The sequence below is a fragment of the Pleurodeles waltl genome, chromosome 3_1 (assembly GCF_031143425.1).
Source record: "Pleurodeles waltl isolate 20211129_DDA chromosome 3_1, aPleWal1.hap1.20221129, whole genome shotgun sequence".
NCBI classification, from domain to species: domain Eukaryota; kingdom Metazoa; phylum Chordata; class Amphibia; order Caudata; family Salamandridae; genus Pleurodeles; species Pleurodeles waltl.
The window spans coordinates 1,447,264,485-1,447,277,487 of record NC_090440.1 but is presented as its reverse complement, the minus strand read 5'-3'; positions in this window follow the sequence as shown (position 1 = coordinate 1,447,277,487).

Sequence of the window (13,003 nt, the reverse complement as noted above, 5' to 3'; positions counted from 1 at the left end):
ACATTTCTGTGGCAGAAAGTTCTGGAATCTGAGAGGAGACACAAATTTCCTTCCACCCAGCGTTCCCCAACGTCTCCCGATCAAAATGATACCTCACTTGTGTGGGTAGGCCTAGCGCCCGCGACAGGAAACGCCCCAAAGCGCAACGTGGACACATCCAAATTTTTGAAGGAAAACAGAGGTGTTTTTTGCAAAGTGCCTACCTGTAGATTTTGGCCTGTAGCTCAGCCGCCACCTAGGGAAACCTACCAAACCTGTGCATTTCTGAAAGCTAGAGACCTAGGGGAATCCAAGATGGAATGACTTGTGTGGCTCAGACCAGGTTCTGTTACCCAGAATCCTTTGCAAACCTCAAAATTTGGCTAAAAAAACACATGTTCCTCACATTTCTGTGGCAGAAAGTTCTGGAATCTGAGAGGATCCACAAATTTCCTTCCACCCAGCGTTCCCCCACGTCTCTCGATAAAAATGATACCTCACTTGTGTGGGTAGGCCTAGCGCCCGCGACAGGAAACGCCCCAAAGCGCAACGTGGACACATCCACATTTTTGAAAGAAAACAGAGGTGTTTTTTGCAAAGTGCCTACCTGTAGATTTTGGCCTGTAGCTCAGCCGCCACCTAGGGAAACCTACCAAACCTGTGCATTTCTGAAAACTAGAGACCTAGGGAAATCCAAGATGGGGTGACTTGTGTGGCTCGGACCAGGTTCTGTTACTCAGAATCCTTTGCAAACCTAAAAATTTGGCTAAAAAAACACATGTTCCTCACATTTCTGTGGCAGAAAGTTCTGCAATCTGAGAGGAGCCACAAATTTCCTTCCACCCAGCGTTCCCCCACGTCTCCCGATACAAATGATACCTCACTTGTGTGGGTAGGCCTAGCACCCACGACAGGAAACGCCCCAAAGCGCAACGTGGACACATCCAAATATTTGAAAGAAAACAGAGGTGTGTTTTGCAAAGTGCCTACCTGTAGATTTTGGCCTGTAGCTCAGCCGCCATCTAGGGAAACCTACCAAACCTGTGCATTTCTGAAAAGTAGGGAGCGAGGGGAATCCAAGATGGGGTGACTTGTGTGGCTCGGACCAGGTTCTGTTACCCAGAATCCTTTGCAAACCTCAAAATTTGGCTAAAAAAACACATGTTCCTCACATTTCTGTGGCAGAAAGTTCTGGAATCTGAGAGGAGACACAAATTTCCTTCCACCCAGCGTTCCCCCACGTCTCTCGATAAAAATGATACCTCACTTGTGTGGGTAGGCCTAGCGCCCGCGACAGGAAACGCCCCAAAGCGCAACGTGGACACATCCACATTTTTGAAAGAAAACAGAGGTGTTTTTTGCAAAGTGCCTACCTGTAGATTTTGGCCTGTAGCTCAGCCGCCACCTAGGGAAACCTACCAAACCTGTGCATTTCTGAAAACTAGAGACCTAGGGAAATCCAAGATGGGGTGACTTGTGTGGCTCGGACCAGGTTCTGTTACTCAGAATCCTTTGCAAACCTCAAAATTTGGCTAAAAAAACACATGTTCCTCACATTTCTGTGGCAGAAAGTTCTGGAATCTGAGAGGAGCCACAAATTTCCTTCCACCCAGCGTTCCCCCACGTCTCCCGATAAAAATGATACCTCACTTGTGTGGGTAGGCCTAGCGCTTGCGACAGGAAACGCCCCAAAGCGCAACGTGGACACATCCAAATATTTGAAAGAAAACAGAGGTGTGTTTTGCAAAGTGCCTACCTGTAGATTTTGGCCTGTAGCTCAGCCGCCATCTAGGGAAACCTACCAAACCTGTGCATTTCTGAAAAGTAGGGAGCGAGGGGAATCCAAGATGGGGTGACTTGTGTGGCTCGGACCAGGTTCTGTTACCCAGAATCCTTTGCAAACCTCAAAATTTGGCTAAAAAAACACATGTTCCTCACATTTCTGTGGCAGAAAGTTCTGGAATCTGAGAGGAGACACAAATTTCCTTCCACCCAGCGTTCCCCCACGTCTCCCGATAAAAATGATAATTCACTTGTGTGGGTAAGCCTAGCGCCCGCGACAGGAAACGTCCCAAAGCGCAACGTGGACACATCCAAATTTTTGAAGGAAAACAGAGGTGTTTTTTGCAAAGTGCCTACCTGTAGATTTTGGCCTGTAGCTCAGCCGCCACCTAGGGAAACCTACCAAACCTGTGCATTTCTGAAAATTAGAGACCTAGGGGAATCCAAGATGGGGTGACTTGTGTGGCTGGGACCAGATTCTGTTACCCAGAATCCTTTTCAAACCTCAAAATTTGGCTAAAAAAACACATGTTCGTCACATTTCTGTGGCAGAAAGTTCTGGAATCTGAGAGGAGACACAAATTTCCTTCCACCCAGCGTTCCCCCACGTCTCCCGATCAAAATGATACCTCACTTGTGTGGGTAGGCCTAGCGCCCGCGACAGGAAACGCCCCAAAGCGCAACGTGGATACATCCAAATTTTTGAAGGAAAACAGAGGTGTTTTTTGCAAAGTGCCTACCTGTAGATTTTGGCCTGTAGCTCAGCCGCCACCTAGGGAAACCTACCAAACCTGTGCATTTCTGAAAACTAGAGACCTAGGGGAATCCAAGATGGGGTGACTTGTGTGGCTCCGACCAGGTTCTGTTACCCAGAATCCTTTGCAAACCTCAAAATTTGGCTAAAAAAACACATGTTCCTCACATTTCTGTGGCAGAAAGTTCTGGAATCTGAGAGGATCCACAAATTTCCTTCCACCCAGCGTTCCCCCACGTCTCTCGATAAAAATGATACCTCACTTGTGTGGGTAGGCCTAGCGCCCGCGACAGGAAACGCCCCAAAGCGCAACGTGGACACATCCACATTTTTGAAAGAAAACAGAGGTGTTTTTTGCAAAGTGCCTACCTGTAGATTTTGGCCTGTAGCTCAGCCGCCACCTAGGGAAACCTACCAAACCTGTGCATTTCTGAAAACTAGAGACCTAGGGAAATCCAAGATGGGGTGACTTGTGTGGCTCGGACCAGGTTCTGTTACCCAGAATCCTTTGCAAACCTCAAAATTTGGCTAAAAAAACACATGTTCCTCACATTTCTGTGGCAGAAAGTTCTGGAATCTGAGAGGAGCCACAAATGTCCTTACACCCAGCGTTCCCCCACGTCTCCCGATAAAAATGATACCTCACTTGTGTGGGTAGGCCTAGCGCCCGCGACAGGAAACGCCCCAAAGCGCAACGTGGACACATCCAAATTTTTGAAAGAAAACAGAGGTGTTTTTTGCAAAGTGCCTACCTGTATACTTTGGCCTGTAGCTCAGCCGCCACCTAGGGAAACCTAACAAACCTGTGCATTTCTGAAAACTAGAGACCTAGGGAAATCCAAGATGGGGTGACTTGTGTGGCTCGGACCAGGTTCTGTTACCCAGAATCCTTTGCAAACCTCAAAATTTGGCTAAAAAAACACATGTTCCTCACATTTCTGTGGCAGAAAGTTCTGGAATCTGAGAGGAGCCACAAATTTCCTTCCACCCAGCTTTCCCCCACGTCTCCCGATACAAATGATACCTCACTTGTGTGGGTAGGCCTAGCGCCCGCGACAGGAAACGCCCCAAAGCGCAACGTGGACACATCCAAATATTTGAAAGAAAACAGAGGTGTTTTTTGCAAAGTGCCTACCTGTAGATTTTGGCCTGTAGCTCAGCCGCCACCTAGGGAAACCTACCAAACCTGTGCATTTCTGAAAACTAGAGACCTAGGGAAATCCAAGATGGGGTGACTTGTGTGGCTCGGACCAGGTTCTGTTACCCAGAATCCTTTGCAAACCTCAAAATTTGGCTAAAAAAACACATGTTCCTCACATTTCTGTGGCAGAAAGTTCTGCAATCTGAGAGGAGCCACAAATTTCCTTCCACCCAGCGTTCCCCCACGTCTCCCGATACAAATGATACCTCACTTGTGTGGGTAGGCCTAGCGCCCGCGACAGGAAACGCCCCAAAGCGCAACGTGGACACATCCAAATATTTGAAAGAAAACAGAGGTGTTTTTTGCAAAGTGCCTACCTGTGGATTTTGGCCAGTAGATCAGCCGCCACCTAGGGAAACCTACCAAACCTGTGCATTTCTGAAAACTAGAGACCTAGGGAAATCCAAGATGGGGTGACATGTGTGGCTCGGACCAGGTTCTGTTACCCAGAATCCTTTGCAAACCTCAAAATTTGGCTAAAAAAACACATGTTCCTCACATTTCTGTGGCAGAAAGTTCTGGAATCTGAGAGGATCCACAAATTTCCTTCCACCCAGCGTTCCCCCACGTCTCTCGATAAAAATGATACCTCACTTGTGTGGGTAGGCCTAGCGCCCGTGACAGGAAACGCCCCAAAGCGCAACGTGGACACATCCACATTTTTGAAAGAAAACAGAGGTGTTTTTTGCAAAGTGCCTACCTGTAGATTTTGGCCTGTAGCTCAGCCGCCACCTAGGGAAACCTACCAAACCTGTGCATTTCTGAAAACTAGAGACCTAGGGGAATCCAAGATGGGGTGACTTGTGTGGCTCGGACCAGGTTCTGTTACCCAGAATCCTTTGCAAACCTCAAAATTTGGCTAAATAAATACATGTTCCTCACATTTCTGTGGCAGAAAGTTCTGGAATCTGAGAGGAGCCACAAATTTCCTTCCACCCAGCGTTCCCCCCCGTCTCCCGATAAAAATGATACCTCACTTGTGTGGGTAGGCCTAGCGCCTGCAACAGGAAACGCCCCAAAGCGCAACGTGGACACATCCAAATATTTGAAAGAAAACAGAGGTGTGTTTTGCAAAGTGCCTACCTGTAGATTTTGGCCTGTAGTTCAGCCGCCACCTAGGGAAACCTACCAAACCTGTGCATTTCTGAAAAGTAGAGAGCTAGGGGAATCCAAGATGGGGTGACTTGTGTGGCTCGGACCAGGTTCTGTTACCCAGAATCCTTTGCAAACCTCAAAATTTGGCTAAAAAAACACATGTTCCTCAAATTTCTGTGGCAGAAAGTTCTGGAATCTGAGAGGAGACACAAATTTCCTTCCACCCAGCGTTCCCCCACGTCTCCCGATAAAAATGATAATTCACTTGTGTGGGTAAGCCTAGCGCCCGCGACAGGAAACGTCCCAAAGCGCAACGTAGACACATCCAAATTTTTGAAGGAAAACAGAGGTGTTTTTTGCAAAGTGCCTTCCTGTAGATTTTGGCCTGTAGCTCAGCCGCCACCTAGGGAAACCTACCAAACCTGTGCATTTCTGAAAACTAGAGACCTAGGGGAATCCAAGATGGGGTGACTTGTGTGGCTGGGACCAGATTCTGTTACCCAGAATCCTTTGCAAACCTCAAAATTTGGCTAAAAAAACACATGTTCCTCACATTTCTGTGGCAGAAAGTTCTGGAATCTGAGAGGAGACACAAATTTCCTTCCACCCAGCGTTCCCCCCGTCTCCCGATAAAAATGATACCTCACTTGTGAGGGTAGGCCTAGCGCCCGCGACAGGAAACGCCCCAAAGCGCAACGTGGACACATCCAAATTTTTGAAGGAAAACAGAGGTGTTTTTTGCAAAGTGCCTACCTGTAGATTTTGGCCTGTAGCTCAGCCGCCACCTAGGGAAACCTACCAAACCTGTGCATTTCTGAAAACTAGAGACCTAGGGGAATCCAAGATGGGGTGAATTGTGTGGCTCGGACCAGGTTCTGTTACCCAGAATCCTTTGCAAACCTCAAAATTTGGCCAAAAAAACACATGTTCCCCACAATTCCGTGGCAGAAAGCTCTGGAATCTGAGAGGAGCCACAAATTTCCTTCCACCCAGCGTTCCCCCACGTCTCTCGATAAAAATGATACCTCACTTGTGTGGGTAGGCCTAGCGCCCGCGACAGGAAACGCCCCAAAGCGCAACGTGGACACATCCACATTTTTGAAAGAAAACAGAGGTGTTTTTTGCAAAGTGCCTACCTGTAGATTTTGGCCTGTAGCTCAGCTGCCACCTAGGGAAACCTACCAAACCTGTGCATTTCTGAAAACTAGAGACCTAGGGAAATCCAAGATGGGGTGACTTGTGTGGCTCGGACCAGGTTCTGTTACCCAGAATCCTGTGCAAACCTCAAAATTTGGCCAAAAAAACACATGTTCCTCACAATTCTGTGGCACAAAGCTCTGGAATCTGAGAGGAGCCACAAATTTCCTTCCACCCAGCGTTCCCCCACGTCTCCCGATAAAAATGATACCTCACTTGAGTGGGTAGGCCTAGCGCCCGCGACAGGAAACGCCCCAAAGCACAACGTGGACACATCCAAATTTTTGAAGGAAAACAGAGGTGTTTTTTGCAAAGTGCCTACCTGTAGATTTTGGCCTGTAGCTCAGCCGCCACCTAGGGAAACCTACCAAACCTGTGCATTTCTGAAAACTAGAGACCTAGGGGAATCCAAAATGGGGTGACTTGTGTGGCTCGGACCAGGTTCTGTTACCCAGAATCCTTTGCAAACCTCAAAATTTGGCTAAAAAAACACATGTTCCTCACATTTCTGTGGCAGAAAGTTCTGGAATCTGAGAGGAGCCACAAATTTCCTTCCACCCAGCGTTCCCCCACGTCTCCCGATACAAATGATACCTCACTTGTGTGGGTAGGCCTAGCACCCGCGACAGGAAACGCCCCAAAGCGCAACGTGGACACATCAAAATATTTGAAAGAAAACAGAGGTGTTTTTTGCAAAGTGCCTACCTGTATACTTTGGCCTGTAGCTCAGCCGCCACCTAGGGAAACCTAACAAACCTGTGCATTTCTGAAAACTAGAGACCTAGGGAAATCCAAGATGGGGTGATTTGTGTGGCTCGGACCAGGTTCTGTTACCCAGAATCCTTTGCAAACCTCAAAATTTGGCTAAAAAAACACATGTTCCTCACATTTCTGTGGCAGAAAGTTCTGGAATCTGAGAGGAGCCACAAATTTCCTTCCACCCAGCTTTCCCCCACGTCTCCCGATACAAATGATACCTCACTTGTGTGGGTAGGCCTAGCGCCCGCGACAGGAAACGCCCCAAAGCGCAACGTGGACACATCCAAATATTTGAAAGAAAACAGAGGTGTTTTTTGCAAAGTGCCTACCTGTAGATTTTGGCCTGTAGCTCAGCCGCCACCTAGGGAAACCTACCAAACCTGTGCATTTCTGAAAACTAGAGACCTAGGGAAATCCAAGATGGGGTGACTTGTGTGGCTCGGACCAGGTTCTGTTACCCAGAATCCTTTGCAAACCTCAAAATTTGGCTAAAAAAACACATGTTCCTCACATTTCTGTGGCAGAAAGTTCTGCAATCTGAGAGGAGCCACAAATTTCCTTCCACCCAGCGTTCCCCCACGTCTCCCGATACAAATGATACCTCACTTGTGTGGGTAGGCCTAGCGCCCGTGACAGGAAACGCCCCAAAGCGCAACGTGGACACATCCAAATATTTGAAAGAAAACAGAGGTGTTTTTTGCAAAGTGCCTACCTGTAGATTTTGGCCTGTAGCTCAGCCGCCACCTAGGGAAACCTACCAAACCTGTGCATTTCTGAAAACTAGAGACCCAGGGAAATCCAAGATGGGGTGACTTGTGTGGCTCGGACCAGGTTCTGTTACCCAGAATCCTTTGCAAACCTCAAAATTTGGCTAAAAAAACACATGTTCCTCACAATTCTGTGGCAGAAAGCTCTGGAATCTGAGAGGAGCCACAAATTTCCTTCCACCCAGCATTTCCCCACGTCTTCCGATAAAAATGATACCTCACTTTTGTGGATAGGCCTAGCGCCCGCGACAGGAAACGCCCCAAAGCGCAACGTGGACACATCCAAATTTTTTAAAGAAAACAGAGGTGTTTTTTGCAAAGTGCCTACCTGTAGATTTTGGCCTGTAGCTCAGCCGCCACCTAGGGAAACCTACCAAACCTGTGCATTTCTGAAAACTAGAGACCTAGGGGAATCCAAGATGGGGTGACTTGTGTGGCTCGGACCAGGTTCTGTTACCCAGAATTCATTACAAACCTCAAAATTTGGCTAAAAAAACACATGTTCCTCACATTTCTGTGGCAGAAAGTTCTGGAATCTGAGAGGAGCCACAAATGTCCTTACACCCAGCGTTCCCCCACGTCTCCCGATAAAAATGATACCTCACTTGTGTGGGTAGGCCTAGCGCCCGCGACAGGAAACGCCCCAAAGCGCAACGTGGACACATCCAAATTTTTGAAAGAAAACAGAGGTGTTTTTTGCAAAGTGCCTACCTGTATACTTTGGCCTGTAGCTCAGCCGCCACCTAGGGAAACCTAACAAACCTGTGCATTTCTGAAAACTAGAGACCTAGGTAAATCCAAGATGGGGTGACTTGTGTGGCTCGGACCAGGTTCTGTTACCCAGAATCCTTTGCAAACCTCAAAATTTGGCTAAAAAAACACATGTTCCTCACATTTCTGTGGCAGAAAGTTCTGGAATCTGAGAGGAGCCACAAATTTCCTTCCACCCAGCTTTCCCCCACGTCTCCCGATACAAATGATACCTCACTTGTGTGGGTAGGCCTAGCGCCCGCGACAGGAAACGCCCCAAAGCGCAACGTGGACACATCCAAATATTTGAAAGAAAACAGAGGTGTTTTTTGCAAAGTGCCTACCTGTAGATTTTGGCCTGTAGCTCAGCCGCCACCTAGGGAAACCTACCAAACCTGTGCATTTCTGAAAACTAGAGACCTAGGGAAATCCAAGATGGGGTGACTTGTGTGGCTCGGACCAGGTTCTGTTACCCAGAATCCTTTGCAAACCTCAAAATTTGGCTAAAAAAACACATGTTCCTCACATTTCTGTGGCAGAAAGTTCTGCAATCTGAGAGGAGCCACAAATTTCCTTCCACCCAGCGTTCCCCCACGTCTCCCGATACAAATGATACCTCACTTGTGTGGGTAGGCCTAGCGCCCGCGACAGGAAACGCCCCAAAGCGCAACGTGGACACATCCAAATTTTTGAATGAAAACAGAGGTGTTTTTTGTAAAGTGCCTACCTGTAGATTTTGGCCTGTAGCTCAGCCGCCACCTAGGGAAACCTACCAAACCTGTGCATTTCTGAAAACTAGAGACCTAGGGGAATCCAAGATGGGGTGACTTGTGTGGCTCGGACCAGGTTCTGTTACCCAGAATCCTTTGCAAACCTCAAAATTTGGCCAAAAAAACACATGTTCCTCACAATTCTGTGGCAGAAAGCTCTGGAATCTGAGAGGAGCCACAAATTTCCTTCCACCCAGCATTTCCCCACGTCTTCCGATAAAAATGATACCTCACTTTTGTGGATAGGCCTAGCGCCCGCGACAGGAAACGCCCCAAAGCGCAACGTGGACACATCCAAATTTTTTAAAGAAAACAGAGGTGTTTTTTGCAAAGTGCCTACCTGTAGATTTTGGCCTGTAGCTCAGCCGCCACCTAGGGAAACCTACCAAACCTGTGCATTTCTGAAAACTAGAGACCTAGGGGAATCCAAGATGGGGTGACTTGTGTGGCTCGGACCAGGTTCTGTTACCCAGAATCCATTACAAACCTCAAAATTTGGCTAAAAAAACACATGTTCCTCACATTTCTGTGGCAGAAAGTTCTGGAATCTGAGAGGAGCCACAAATGTCCTTCCACCCAGCGTTCCCCCACGTCTCCCGATAAAAATGATACCTCACTTGTGTGGGTAGGCCTAGCGCCCGCGACAGGAAACGCCCCAAAGCGCAACGTGGACACATCCAAATTTTTGAAAGAAAACAGAGGTGTTTTTTGCAAAGTGCCTACCTGTAGACTTTGGCCTGTAGCTCAGCCGCCACCTAGGGAAACCTACCAAACCTGTGCATTTCTGAAAACTAGAGACATACGGGAATCCAAGAATGGGTGACTTGTGTGGCTCGGACCAGGTTCTCTTACCCAGAATCCTTTGCAAACCTCAAAATTTGGCTAAAAAAACACATGTTCCTCACATTTCTGTGGCAGAAAGTTCTGGAATCTGAGAGGAGCCACAAATTTCCTTCCACCCAGCGTTCCCCCACGTCTCCCAATACAAATGATACCTCACTTGTGTGGGTAGGCCTAGCGCCCGCGACAGGGAACGCCCCAAAGCGCAACGTGGACACATCCAAATATTTGAAAGAAAACAGAGGTGTTTTTTGCAAAGTGCCTACCTGTAGATTTTGGCCTGTAGCTCAGCCGCCACCTAGGGAAACCTACCAAACCTGTGCATTTCTGAAAACTAGAGACCTAGGGGAATCCAAGATGGGGTGACTTGTGTGGCTCGGACCCGGTTCTGTTACCCAGAATCCTTTGCAAACCTAAAAAATTTGGCTAAAAAAACACATGTTCCTCTCAATTCTGTGGCAGAAAGCTCTGGAATCTGAGAGGAGCCACAAATTTCCTTCCACCCAGCATTTCCCCACGTCTTCCGATAAAAATGATACCTCACTTTTGTGGATAGGCCTAGCGCCCGCGACAGGAAACGCCCCAAAGCGCAACGTGGACCTATCCAAATTTTTTAAAGAAAACAGAGGTGTTTTTTGCAAAGTGCCTACCTGTAGATTTTGGCCTGTAGCTCAGCCGCCACCTAGGGAAACCTACCAAACCTGTGCATTTCTGAAAACTAGAGAGCTAGGGAAATCCAAGATGGGGTGACTTGTGTGGCTCGGACCAGGTTCTGTTACCCAGAATCCTGTGCAAACCTCAAAATTTGGCCAAAAAAACACATGTTCCTCACAATTCTGTGGCAGAAAGCTCTGGAATCTGAGAGGAGCCACAAATTTCCTTCCACCCAGCGTTCCCCCACGTCTCCCGATAAAAATGATACCTCACTTGTGTGGGTAGGCCTAGCGCCCGCGACAGGAAACGCCCCAAAGCACAACGTGGACACATCCAAATTTTTGAAGGAAAACAGAGGTGTTTTTTGCAAAGTGCCTACCTGTAGATTTTGGCCTGTAGCTCAGCCGCCACCTAGGGAAACCTACCAAACCTGTGCATTTCTGAAAACTAGAGACCTAGGGAAATCCAAGATGGGGTGACTTGTGTGGCTCGGACCAGGTTCTGTTACCCAGAATCCTTTGCAAACCTCAAAATTTGGCTAAAAAAACACATGTTCCTCACAATTCTGTGGCAGAAAGCTCTGGAATCTGAGAGGAGCCACAAATTTCCTTCCACCCAGCATTTCCCCACGTCTTCCGATAAAAATGATACCTCACTTTTGTGGATAGGCCTAGCGCCCGCGACAGGAAACGCCCCAAAGCGCAACGTGGACACATCCAAATTTTTTAAAGAAAACAGAGGTGTTTTTTGCAAAGTGCCTACCTGTAGATTTTGGCCTGTAGCTCAGCCGCCACCTAGGGAAACCTACCAAACCTGTGCATTTCTGAAAACTAGAGACCTAGGGGAATCCAAGATGGGGTGACTTGTGTGGCTCGGACCAGGTTCTGTTACCCAGAATTCATTACAAACCTCAAAATTTGGCTAAAAAAACACATGTTCCTCACATTTCTGTGGCAGAAAGTTCTGGAATCTGAGAGGAGCCACAAATGTCCTTCCACCCAGCGTTCCCCCACGTCTCCCGATAAAAATGATACCTCACTTGTGTGGGTAGGCCTAGCGCCCGCGACAGGAAACGCCCCAAAGCGCAACGTGGACACATCCAAATTTTTGAAAGAAAACAGAGGTGTTTTTTGCAAAGTGCCTACCTGTATACTTTGGCCTGTAGCTCAGCCGCCACCTAGGGAAACCTAACAAACCTGTGCATTTCTGAAAACTAGAGACCTAGGGAAATCCAAGATGGGGTGACTTGTGTGGCTCGGACCAGGTTCTGTTACCCAGAATCCTTTGCAAACCTCAAAATTTGGCTAAAAAAACACATGTTCCTCACATTTCTGTGGCAGAAAGTTCTGGAATCTGAGAGGAGCCACAAATTTCCTTCCACCCAGCTTTCCCCCACGTCTCCCGATACAAATGATACCTCACTTGTGTGGGTAGGCCTAGCGCCCGCGACAGGAAACGCCCCAAAGCGCAACGTGGACACATCCAAATATTTGAAAGAAAACAGAGGTGTTTTTTGCAAAGTGCCTACCTGTAGATTTTGGCCTGTAGCTCAGCCGCCACCTAGGGAAACCTACCAAACCTGTGCATTTCTGAAAACTAGAGACCTAGGGAAATCCAAGATGGGGTGACTTGTGTGGCTCGGACCAGGTTCTGTTACCCAGAATCCTTTGCAAACCTCAAAATTTGGCTAAAAAAACACATGTTCCTCACATTTCTGTGGCAGAAAGTTCTGCAATCTGAGAGGAGCCACAAATTTCCTTCCACCCAGCGTTCCCCCACGTCTCCCGATACAAATGATACCTCACTTGTGTGGGTAGGCCTAGCGCCCGCGACAGGAAACGCCCCAAAGCGCAACGTGGACACATCCAAATTTTTGAATGAAAACAGAGGTGTTTTTTGTAAAGTGCCTACCTGTAGATTTTGGCCTGTAGCTCAGCCGCCACCTAGGGAAACCTACCAAACCTGTGCATTTCTGAAAACTAGAGACCTAGGGGAATCCAAGATGGGGTGACTTGTGTGGCTCGGACCAGGTTCTGTTACCCAGAATCCTTTGCAAACCTCAAAATTTGGCCAAAAAAACACATGTTCCTCACAATTCTGTGGCAGAAAGCTCTGGAATCTGAGAGGAGCCACAAATTTCCTTCCACCCAGCATTTCCCCACGTCTTCCGATAAAAATGATACCTCACTTTTGTGGATAGGCCTAGCGCCCGCGACAGGAAACGCCCCAAAGCGCAACGTGGACACATCCAAATTTTTTAAAGAAAACAGAGGTGTTTTTTGCAAAGTGCCTACCTGTAGATTTTGGCCTGTAGCTCAGCCGCCACCTAGGGAAACCTACCAAACCTGTGCATTTCTGAAAACTAGAGACCTAGGGGAATCCAAGATGGGGTGACTTGTGTGGCTCGGACCAGGTTCTGTTACCCAGAATCCATTACAAACCTCAAAATTTGGCT